Source organism: Xenopus tropicalis, chromosome 2 (genome assembly GCF_000004195.4).
Source record: "Xenopus tropicalis strain Nigerian chromosome 2, UCB_Xtro_10.0, whole genome shotgun sequence".
NCBI classification, from domain to species: domain Eukaryota; kingdom Metazoa; phylum Chordata; class Amphibia; order Anura; family Pipidae; genus Xenopus; species Xenopus tropicalis.
The window spans coordinates 27,296,360-27,309,429 of record NC_030678.2 but is presented as its reverse complement, the minus strand read 5'-3'; the positions used below and the strand labels follow the sequence as shown (position 1 = coordinate 27,309,429).

General features: G+C 38.2%; 1 long non-coding RNA gene across 2 annotated transcripts in view; it reads right to left on the bottom strand.

The window, feature by feature from the left end:
* The window catches only part of LOC116408765, a 220,437-nt gene that overhangs the window by 93,810 nt on the left and 113,557 nt on the right, over positions 1 to 13,070 (bottom strand). The window lies entirely within an intron of this gene.

The following is a 13,070-nucleotide window of genomic DNA, read 5'->3' as shown; positions in this document are numbered from 1 at the left end:
AATTGGAGAAAAATTAAATATAGATCAATTAAAGAATTGGGGGATTTTCTCCACTATAAAGTTTATTTTTTAATAAATCTCACATACAGGCATAGGATCCTTTATCTGGAAACCCAATATCCAGCAAGCTCCGAATTGTGGGAAGCCCGTCTCCCATAGGGTCAATTTTAATCAAATAATTTACATTTAAAAAAATGATTCCCTTTTTCTCTGTAATAATAAAACAGTACCTTGTACTTGATCCCAACTAAGATATAATTACCCCTTATTGGGGGCAGAACAGCCCTATTGGGTTTATTTAATGGTTAAATGATTCCCTTTTCTCTGTAATAATAAAACAGTACCTGTACTTGATCCCAACTAAGATATAATTACCCCTTATTGGGGGCAGAACAGTCCTATTGGGTTTATTTAATGGTTAAATGATTCCCTTTTCTCTGTAATAATAAAACAGTACCTGTACTTGATCCCAACTAAGATATAATTACCCCTTATTGGGGGCAGAACAGCCCTATTGGGTTTATTTAATGGTTAAATGATTCCCTTTTCTCTGTAATAATAAAACAGTACCTGTACTTGATCCCAACTAAGATATAATTACCCCTTATTGGGGGCAGAACAGCCCTATTGGGTTTATTTAATGGTTAAATGATTCCCTTTTCTCTGTAATAATAAAACAGTACCTGTACTTGATCCCAACTAAGATATAATTACCCCTTATTGGGGGCAGAACAGTCCTATTGGGTTTATTCAATGTTTAAATGATTTTGAGCAGACTTAAGCTATAGTTTCCCTTTATCCGGAAAACCCCGGGTCCCAAACATTCTGGAAAACAGGTCCTATACCTATATTTAATAAACCTTGAGAATGCCATCATTATTTCCAAATATTAAGATCATCACTGGTCTGGGTTTGACCCTTATTGATAACTGATTGATGTGCATCTTGATATGATAAATACATTAAAAGTAGAAAAAAAAAAGTGAATGGAAAATAAAATTGAAAAACTACAATTATGGGATCTGTTATCCAGAAACCTGTTGCCCAGAGAGATCTGAATTACAGGAAAACCATCTACCAAAGAGTCCATTATAAGTAAACAATTCTAATTTAAAAAAAAAATTAAATGTGTTTATTTTTCTCAGTAATAATAAAACAGTTCCTTGTACTTAAAAGTAACTAAGTTGCATGGATCCCTATCGGTGACGTTCCTATTAGGTTTATTTAATGTGTAAATGATTTTTAGTAGATGTTGGTATGGTGATCCACATAACAGAAAGAACCCACATCCAGAAAACCCCAGGTTCTGTGCTTTCTGGATAAGAGATCCAATGCCGCTACTTTGAAAAGAAATGAGCCTTACATAGGCGGGAGTGGGGTAATCCTGGTGGTTACAATATGCTACAGCTCTTTTTTTAATTGAAGTATGTAAATCAAACACATATTATTTAATGTGGGTTTGTTATTGGCTCCATAAAATAAATACGTTAATTTGCAGGTAAAGAAAACCTAGAGATTTCCAAGTGCCCCCATGCTGTCTTATTTATGCTTTCCTTGTGTAGCGGATGATTAGCTGTCTCCAGCTGCTGAGAAGTGGCGTTGGCAAGGCTGGGGGTAAAACATGTCAGTTACTTGGAGATTAACTTATTTTACTTTGCTGCTTATTAAATTATTCCTGGGAGGCAAACTATACCAATGTAGTTTAACCTAGAGAATACTATGAAAAGTACGGTAAAGTTTCACTATACAATATAATGCTACAATATAGGGTCGCCACCGTTCAGCAGCTTGCACTCGGCAATGGACAGCGATGTCATGGGCAGGACTGTGAGTGGCAATTGGCATTTGCTAAAACGCTGTGTCAATCAGGGGGAGTCCTGTCTGCATTTGCTTATTTGGAAAGCCAGGCAGGCAGCTTTCACCAGGACAACCACTTCAAAATCTGGGCTATGTGGGTCAAAACTGGACAGATGGCAACCCTACTAATATAATTAATGACTTTTAGTCCCAAGGGTTTCTAATGCAATAGAAACTAGTACTAGGTTACTCTGGGTTTTTCTCCATCCAGAGGGTTAATAAACTTTGAAGACTTGGGCACAAGTGGATGATCACCTGGACATCCATGGTCATACATGGGAATGACCATGGATGTCCAGGTGATCATCCACTTGTGCCCAAGTCTTCAAAGTTTATTAACCCTCTGGATGGAGAAAAACCCAGAGTAACCTAGTACTGGATTCCAGAAAAGGGCTGTTAACACAGGGATATTACTATGGTAAAGTTTGTGCGGCTTAAGTAAAGTGAAGCAGAAGATAAGCACAGAACTCCTCCTAGGTGTATTCCTTCATGAATGCTGCACAGAAGTCTCTGATTAGATTGGTTGCAGTATCCTCTACCATAAAAGAAAATACTTGTGTGCACAGAGATGGGCAGGCAGTCTTTCTGTTGCCCTAATATTTTGTATGTAGTAAAATAAAAGCCATAGACAGGCCAGATGGAGAGGGTATGAGGAGCCACGTATGGTATGACGGCCTTTCTATTGTTACGGTCATTTGGGAGACAGCATAGAGCTGTGGCTCTTCTTCACTTTCTATTCTGTAAGTGCACCATGAACTGGCTGACAGGATACATTGACAGATGAAATGGCCAACCCGGTCCCATGCCCAATCAATATCTAAATTACAGGTATCAGTCAGATCAGTGACCAACCATACGTGCAGATAATGATATAATATTATTGGTTCACTTCACAGAGAAAAGAAGAACTTTTACCCAACTCAGGTCTACAGCCTTCACTGTGTTGGCGGTACACTCTTCTGATCTCCGGTCTCCAAGGTTATACATAACCTATAATTTGTAGTGGTTGTTTGACCAAAAACGTACAAATAAAGATAGAAATAGAAGAACCCTAAAGAGAAAAAATGTTCCCTATTCAACCTGTGTGAACAGTAAAGTATGTTCTGTCAACCCTGTGTGTTTGCACTTACATTAAGGTGGTAGTTGAGTTGTCACATAGCTTGCAGCTGCCAAAACATTCTCCATACAGCTGCACAGATAGAGACAAGCTGTTGGTCAGGAAGAGATTTCAATGTGAAGTATATTCAGTAAGAAACCCCACACTCTTATTAACATAAATGTGCTGAGAAGAAAGGTCCTATACATTAGTAAGCTCCTCCGCTGTGTCATAAAGAGAATTAAATGCAAGATGTATACTATTTAAAAATATTTCCTTTACGCATTGCTCTATGGACATCTGCGTTAGAAAGTGAACTTTGGACCCATTCATTATAATGCACTGAAATGTAAAACCTCTCTAAATTCTTTTAGTATACTTTCCCTTTAAATATAACTGCTTTGAGCTTCTCCAGCAGTCCTCAGATTTTACAGATTTTATTTTTTTATATAAGTATATGAGCTTTTAGGTGTTGCCTTTTAGTGTGTTATTTTGTATTTTATTTATTTAGTCCAGAACACCAGTATTCATTATCAATTGCTCTTATATTTCTAAAGGAGGAGTGTACCTATAGAATTTAGAAAGATGTGAAGTTTCAGTTTGTTACATTGATTGGGCTGAAATGAATATAGCATTTAGAATTATTCTGGCGCTTGTGTTTCTACCTCTTGTTGTTAGTATTATCTAATCAGATGCCAATTTATTATATATTATGCATGTCATACAGTTCAAGAATAAAATATCTGCCTCCACAAAGAAATAATATAAATATCAAGCAACCATTAACACAGGTTATAAAACAACCACATAAAATGCCATTACAAGTAGCTTAATTCACAATTGCAGCTTTCTCATAAAAAACATGAGCACACAGTTTGTACATCCTTCATATTGACTCGTAGTTACATAGTTACATAGGGTTGAATAAAGACCAGAGTCCATCAAGTTCAACCCTTCCACGTGAACCCGGCACACACACACACATAGGCCCATACCAACCAATCTATACACTCACATACATACACTATATATACAACCACTAGTACTAACTGTAGATATTAGTATCACAATAGCCTTGGATATTCTGATTGTTCAAGAACTCATCCAGGCCCCTCTTATAGGCATTAACAGAATCTGCCATTACCACATCACTAGGAAGGGCATTCCCCAACCTCACTGCCCTCACCGTGAAAAACCCCCTACGCTGCTTCAAATGGAAGCTCCGCTCCTCTAATCTAAAGGGGGGGGGCTCTGGTGCATTGATTGTTTTTATGGGGAAAAAGAACACCCCCCATCTGCCTATAATCCCCTCTAATGTACTTGTACAGAGTAATAAGAGTAGAGTTGGCAAGGCAGGGAGTAAAACTTGGAGATTAAGTTATTTTAGTTTGCTGCTTTTTAAATTATTCCTGGGAGGCAAACTATACCAATGTACTTGTAGTTTAGCCTAGAGAATACTATAAAAAGTATGGTAAAGATTCATTATACAGTATAATGCTACAACATCCCATATCTGCCTATAATCCCCTCTAATGTACTTGTACAGAGTAATCATGTCCCCTCGCAAGCGCCTCTTTTCCAGAGAAAACAACCCCAACCTCGACAGTCTAACCTCATAGTTTAACCCTTCCATCCCCTTAACCATCCCCTTAACCAGTTTAGTTGCAGTCTCTGCACTCTCTCCAGCTCATTAATATCCTTCTTAAGGACTGGAGCCCAAAACTGCCCCCATACTGAAGGTGAGGCCTTACCAAGGACCTATAAAGGGGCAAAATTATGTTCTCATCCCTGGAGTCAATGCCCTTTTTTATACAAGACAGCACTTTATTTTCTTTAGTAGCCACAGAATGACACTGCTCTTGTTATCTACAAAACCCCCCAGATCCTTCTTAATTAAAGGAGAAGGATGAGCGTTCCTCTTCCTCCTTCAGTCTTCACAGATGCGCAGTAGAGTGGAAAGTCATGCAAATGCCCATGTGTGGGTCCCGGGATCGCTGCAAATGGAGAAGGAACGAGATCACTTGCTTGCATTAACCCCGGGCCGGTGCAGTTTTCTCCTAACAGGGGCACCAGCCGGGGGTTTCAGGTAAGCGATTACAATCACTGGGGGGTGCCTAACATTTGGCACCCCCTAGTGATTTAGCCTTTCCATCTCACTACGATTTAGTGTGTTACTCATGAGATCTTACGATCTCAACCACAATTTACTGCCATATTATCTTCTGCTTCACCAAAGGTGCTCTTCTTAACCCCCAAAACTTCCATAAAGGCCAAGAATTATAAACCTGTGTACAGGCAAGAATAAGGAGCCCATTGGTCAGCTAGGACAGAAAGCAATAAGGAATAAAGATTATACAAATAATACTTTTGGGTATAGTTTTGTACATACACAATGGTATTGTTCAGGCAAATAGGGCAATGTAGGCTCTACATTTCCAAGTCCTTTTCCATTCACACTGTTCCCAGGGCAGCCACAAAATGGCTAATTAGATGTCCCATAGACTTGCTCAGAAGGTATGCTACTATGCAACTGGTATCTTCCAGGAATGGAGGCACATCACCCAGTGATCTATTTCCCAGTCCAACCACATTTTAAAGGGTAAATTTTTACATATACATATAGGACAGACCACTAGTCAGTACTAGCAAAAGGGACCTATCCTAGGCACGTAGGTTCTCTGTTTAGCTAGTGATCTATATTATAGAATAAATATGAAACAAGGTAAGAAATCACTATAGTCCAGTCTACCTCATACTGTAGTGGTGGCCAACTGCAAGAAGCACCCAATCTGTACTTGGCCAGCTGCTAGAAACTACCCCCAGTAGGACACGCTACCCGGAAACCCTTTATCCAGAAAGTTTCAAATTATCAGTAGGCCAGCAACCATAGACTCCATTTTAAACTGATAATTCTAATTTTTAAAGAACCATGTATTTTTTCTCTGAAATAATAAAACATTACATTTGTACTTGATCCCAGCTAAGATATTATTCATCCTTAATGGAGGCTAAACAATCCTATTGGGTTAATTTAATATTTAAATGATTTTAAACTAGATTGATTTTTACTAGACTTAATGTATGGAGATCCAAATTATAAAAAGACCCCTTGTCTGGAAATCTCCAGGTCCCGAGCATTCGGGATCACTGGTCCTATACCCGTATTAGGTGAATTATGTGTTAGAATACTTTTGCCAAAATATGCAAGCTCACGTGCCACATCATAGACCCCTAATTATCTGAGTCCAGTACTGTATATGGGTCTACTAAATCTTATATTGCACGGAAAATCATAAATTGCAGGTTCCCTGGCAATGTTTCTGTAGTATGTCTTCTTAAAAAGTAATATATGCATCTCTATTCTATGGCTATACTCTTCTTTTTACAATAAATGCTAATCCAGAAAGTTTTTATTTTCCTAGGACTTCTCATCGGTTTAATGTCTGTGTGAAGACAAAGTGAACATTCTGAAGGGCAAATATTTGTATTTCATTTCCCAAAAATTCTCACCAAGAATAATAAGGAAAAATCAGCTTGGCACATTAAAAAAGGCTAATTAAGAATTCTTTCTAAATAATACATTAATGCTTTTACTGTAACGAAACAACTCTATAGCTCAGAAGACCCTGTTATGCAGAAATGTGTTATTGCTATACAATGTAGCTGCCCTATTCTTTTGTTCTGATAAGGTAAAATGAAAATTGTTATTTTATTTCTGGTCTTTCAAGCCGAGGATATAAGGTCAGCAGGGCAGAATGCAGCCAAATAGTGACATTTTGGGGGTGAAATTATGATGTTATGGGGGGCAGCATGAAGGGACTGCATTACTTTGGGTTTGGTACCAAGTTAGGGGGAGTGAAGAGAAGGGTTTAGGTGGATACAAGATGGGCCGAGGGCAAAAGAATTAGGGATTACAAATTATCTGGCAAATGCTTGTAAATTTGTAATACCAGTCCTAGCCTTGACTGGCACATTACTGGATAGGCTGGTGAAATACCCGCCAGTTAGCAAGCCTATCCCCAAACATTGATTCCAGTGGGCAAAATACTATGAACTAGATGCAATTCTTCCTTGAATTCCCTAATCAATATGTTTTGGGAAACAAAAATACATTTAAGAACAATTATTGTACCTAATACAGAAGAGTGTCCAGTGTCTAGAGAGAGGCTTCCTGTGTTGGCCGGCCTATGGAAGGATCTTACGGCTACCTACCTTGCGTGGCTGACAGAAAGCTCTACGTGTTCAAGTAACATGTGCCGTGTTGCATTGTCAGGATGGGGTAAGGGGTGGGGGCAGCTTGGGGAGGCATTTTACTAAATCAGTGGTGCAATGATGCATTTTGAGCAATACTGACACGTTCCTTACAGCTACAGGAATGGCACAGTATGGATTTAGCATTAGAAAACCACTTGCTAATTGTCTTTATTACAATATTTACACCACTCCCCACTGTTGACAATGAAGTAAATTACAGGTATGGGAAGGGTTGATACCTGTTCGGTTTTCACCCCGACAGCCCGATGTTTGGGTAACTGTAACATAAATGATGCAGTGAACAGCGAATTGCTGATCGTTATAGCCCGCCCACCTGATGTCACTGGCCCGCCCACAAATCCTCACCCACCCCTGACATCACCCATCATATTCCCACCCAGACTTAAAACAATTAAAATGTGCCAACCCTAAGGGGCTGATTTACTAACCCACGAATCCGACCCGAATTGGAAAAGTTCCGACTTGAAAACGAATATTTTGCGACTTTTTCGTATGTTTTGCGATTTTTTCGGATTCTGTACGGATCCAATACGATTTTTGCGTAAAAACGCGAGTTTTTCGTATCCATTACGAAAGTTGCGTAAAAAGTTGCGCATTTTGCGTAGCGTTAAAACTTACGCGAAAAGTTGCGCATTTTTCGCGTAAGTTTTAACGCTACGCAAAATGCGCAACTTTTTACGCAACTTTCGTAATGGATAGGAAAACTCGCGTTTTTACGCAAAAATCGTATTGGATCCGAAAAATTCGTAAAGAATCCGAAAAAATCGCAAAACATACGAAAAAATCGCAAAGTACCGATCATTACGAAAAAAACGCAATCGGACTCCATTCGACCCGTTCGTGGGTAAGTAAATCAGCCCCTAAGTATGTGGAAATAGAGCTCCAAATTACGGGTAGGCTGTCTCTCATAAAATCTGTTTTAAGCCAATAATTCTCATTTTTAGAACTGATTTCACTGTAATAATAAAACAGTAGCTTGTACTTGATGGCAACTAAGCAGTATGAATCCATATTGGTGGCAAAACAATCCTACTGGGTTTATTTAATATCTAAGGTATGGGGATCTAAATTACAAAAATACCCCCTCATCTGAAAAACCCAAGCATTTCATATTACAGATTTCAAACCTGAAATATCACTTTATACAATAAAGTAGTTCCATTGTGGTAATCTTGGCCCCTATGATATTTACACACACAGTAGGGTCAGTTTTATCAGGAACCAGTTAACCTGCCTGTACTGCTTGTAGTGCGGAAGGAAAAAGCAGGACCAGGAGGAAACCACACAATCACAGGGACAGAATTGAACTTAGTACCTGGGATTCCATTGTTCACCATCTTAAAGCCCATTAATAAAAAAATATTTTTATGAAAATAAATAAATAGAGCTTGTTCATCATAAATACTGCTGCCAATTTTTTTAGTTTAATAAAAACAAATTATTTCATTTTATGTGAAACAAGATTTTAAGTGTAACAGCTCTCAGTCCCCTCCTGCTAGTGGGGCAAGCAGATGCTGGAGCTGTGCCTCAGTAATAGCTGGAGCAGGGATGGTGGATTTATCCCAGTAAAACGCCATTAATGTGTGTTGCCTCTCCCTAGCATTTTCCTGGAGTCCTGCATGGTGTTAGCGCTCTGGGTTAATTCAGGACACTAGGTGAAATATCTGTGTTTAGTGGAGCAAAACTTCAGCATTGGCTTTAAAACTAAAATAAATTAGCCAAAAACCTGAACTGAATAATAGATTTTAGTTACCATATTAGACAGACAGCTGGCAGGGAATATCCTGCTCTTTTTTAACTTCTTAAATGCATTATTCTTGTTGGCAAGTTACAGAACTTGGGGCTTTTTTTAACTATTGATTGTTTTTTCATCTGTTTCCTTTTTGTGGCTGCTAATTGTATTAACACTTCTTTAAATCTGTAACACATTACTTTTTAACATATATATACATTTAGCGAGCTTCTCGGGTTTGGTCCTTTGCTTAATCAAATAAATCTTTCGGAAACAAAGATGAATTCTGACGTTTTCTCATTCTGGTAAATTCTGGTTAAACGGCAAAATAGAGGATGCAACTTGATTGCTAACGGGGTTGGATAGGGCTGTGAGCTCTTTTGGAACACAAAATGGACATCTGTACATTCTGCTCAGAGCTGATGTTCAAGTGCAAAATACATAAAAAATCTTGTGGAAATAGAGAAAAAGGGAGGGCAACAACCATTTTTGTCCGTAGTAGCAAAAGGCAGCTGGGTCTGCACCTCACAAACAAGAAACCACTTTAATTCCTAGTATCCTATCCATGGAGAAATCCACGTATAGGATACTAGGAATTATATATATCTTATTTTCCATTAACCACCCCCACATTAATCTTCTATGTAGATGTAACTGGCTCAGCTTCCCCTATATGTCAATATCATAAGAAGAAGGGTTGAGGTCTAGCAGTCCAGGAGAGCATGGTTATGGGGAGCAGGACCAGTTAAAAGGGCTACAAATGTTTCTACAGCCTATATAGAGAGATACCATAAAATGATAACAGTAAATGGATCCCCATATCTTAAAAATGATTCCATAGAAAAACCAGATATTGACACTTAAATAAATAATAATATCACAATACTGCAAACAATATAATATAAAACATATGTAATTCAAGCCACTCTAGGAGAGTCAGTTTTTGAATTATTTGTCTTATAACGCTTTGCAGCTTTCAAAAGGGGGTCACTGATCCCTGAGCTCTGCGTAGACCCAGTTTGATTTTTATTGTTACTTTATACTACTTATTTTTCCATTCAGGTCCTCTCCTATTCATATATTAATCTTTCATTCAAACCACACCCTGGTTGCTAAGGTAATTTGGATCCTAGTATCTAAATAGCTGCTGAAACTCCAAGCTGGAGAGCTACAAAAACTGAAATCATTTTATAACTACAAATATTGCAAATTGTCTCAGAATATTACGCTCTTCATCATACTAAACGTTAACTTAAAGGTGGACAACCCTTTATAAACATATATGAACTTTAATAGGGAAAATTAAATCAACCTCCTTGTTTGGACCATTTGTCTCTTTACGGATATAAAGAGCCTTTAGCTTTTCACTTACTGAAAACCTTTCTATGTTTAAGTTATGTTTTGTGCTTTGAAATATAGTTACTAAGATGCTGTTGGATCCCAGTCCAGACCTGGGAATGTCCAAGACAATATATACACTAAGCCTGTGGCTTTCCCTAAGTCCTTACTGATTTTGCCCCCACTATTTTCCACGTTATTTTTCTTAACTATCCCTAAAAAGCCTCCTGTTAGTCTGACGAGCCTCTTACAAGAAACCAGCAGTGGATATAGTGCCACAGTCAATGAATGATTTTACAAACAAGCCGGATATGACAAATTTTAAGCAAAGCAGGGGGAAGGTTCTCACAACCTGCACATATCAACACTATACACCAGGGATCCCCAACCCTTTTCACTCGTGAGCCACACTCAGATGTTAAAACTGTTGGTGAGCCACAGAAGCATTAGGGATGCAAAGTAAGAGCTGTGATTGGCTATTTGGTAGCCCCAGGTGGACTGCTGGCCTGAAGGAGGCTCTGCTTGGAGTAAAACTGTATCTTTGTGCTTCCAAAACTTGTTTCCAAGCCAGAGACTTAAAAATGGGCACCTACTTTGAGGCCACTGGGAGCAACATCAAAAAGGGTGGTGAGCAACATGTTACTCACGAGCCAGTGGGTGGGGATCACTGCTATACACCATAGCATACTTTTCCCCCATATTGAACACAACTCTGCATGGAAATATAAGAGTATGATGATACTTCAAACAAATGCTGTGATTTTTTGTGCTTAGGCTCAAACCTTAGCCTAATGCCATCTAACTACTACATATGGAGACAGCTAAGGTCCTGAACTGTTTTTTCATCTTACATTCTCTAAGAAATGTATTGAATAACTTAATATGCTTATTGTGACAGAAATAATGAATGTGATACTAAATATATTGAAAATTCCTCCATGATCAGCTTTTTGGTTCATGTTAAGCTCTTTAGGATATTTTCTCCCATGCCTGAACTTAGACCTTCCCAGAAGACAATGCCTCCATGCATACAGTTCTGAAAGGACACTGTCAGGGAGTCATATGAAACTCTGCCATGAAATTCTTCTCTGATATGAATGCTTGGTTAGGAGGGTTGGGGGGTGGAACTTCCCAATGTCAGTTTAAGGCCCCTTTCTTTTATTAGCACTTTGCCCTGGTGTTTCAAATTATAGCAGAGAAACACAAGGGAAGATGTTCTCTATGCTTGTAGCAGTATGTTGTTATAAAATAGAAACAAGCTTGTACAGAGTGGAGCCCACCCACAGAGCTATGAGACAGGGCTTGTCAGTCATGTTATTGTGGGCTCGCTGTGTAACAGCCAGTAATGGGAAGGTGTGGGCTTTCTGCTTTGACAGAACATTTGAATTTGCTGCATGGCGCATCACTAAGTTTTGTATTCAAAACACAAGCAGCCCCTTCTGTATTACTGAATGCAATGCTAATGATATTCTTTACCAACTTCCAATCAGACATGAACCAGCTAATATTCTACACCCCCCATACCCATTTAAAGAGACAGTCTCACCTTTTATTATTCATTGATATTGAAACTATACATTTAACAACATTACAATTAAGTAATTATTTAATGTTTCTTTTTACGCTGATGTTACTGTATTATTTACTTTTAATTTCTGGAATCATTTTTAAAAAAATATATACAACGCCTCGCAAAAGTATTCACCCCCCCCTTGGCTTTTTACCTATTTTGTTACATTCCAACCTGTAATGTTTCTTAATCTTATTTTATGTGATGGATCTCCACAAAATAGTCTAAGTTGGTAAAGTGAAATGAGAAAAAAAAAAAAAAAATATATATATATATATATATAAAATATTTTTGGTGCTATTCTCATTTTTATCATTAGGGGCATGGGAGCATTGCTAAAAATGCTCCCATGCCCCTAGTGATAGAAATGAGAATAGCACTTACTGTTAAAAATCCAAGTCTGGCTCACCCAAGCCATGACCTCTCCAATTACATGGGAGTAGGAGAAACAATAGGTTACCTGAAAGCAGTTCTAATGTGTAGCGCTGGCTCCTTCTGAAAGCTCAGACTCAGGCACAATGCACTGAGATGGCGCCTACACACCAATATTACAGCTAAAAATACATTTGTTGGTTCAAGAATAAAAGTTGAAATGGTAGAAAGATTTTTTTGCTATGTAAACTGTGAAATTTAGAAATAAAAAGTACAAAATAAAAATCATGACAGTATCCCTTTTTCATACTAAATAAGTGCTAAACTGCACAACTGCAGCTGCTCATAGCAACCACTCTGCAATCAGTTCTTATCAGTCTACTACTATTTAGAAATTGAAAGCAAATGTCTGATAGGTTGCTATGGGCAAAGGGACTTTAACAAAGGTTAAGATCTATAATATTCAAGGGTGTCAAGCAGATCATATCAGTACTCATTCCAACAAAAATCAATAAGACAGCCCCAGAAAACTGCTGTAAAATAAGTAGAACGAAAGCAAAAAAAAATCTACCTTAATAAAAGTGGGAAACATAAATAAAATAATTACACTGCAAAAGTCTGTACGAAAGGACAAGAAGCCCTGGAACACGTGATGTGGGACAGGTTTCTGGATATAATATTTGCTTAGAGCGCAGATTTATTTCTCAGCTTAAATGAAAAGACTTGTGGCTACAGGATGTCTGGATCTTATGGTGCACCATATGGAAGCCAGTGAGAACTACACTTTGTCTGTTTAGCAAGAGTAGGGAGAAAATGTCTGATGACACTGC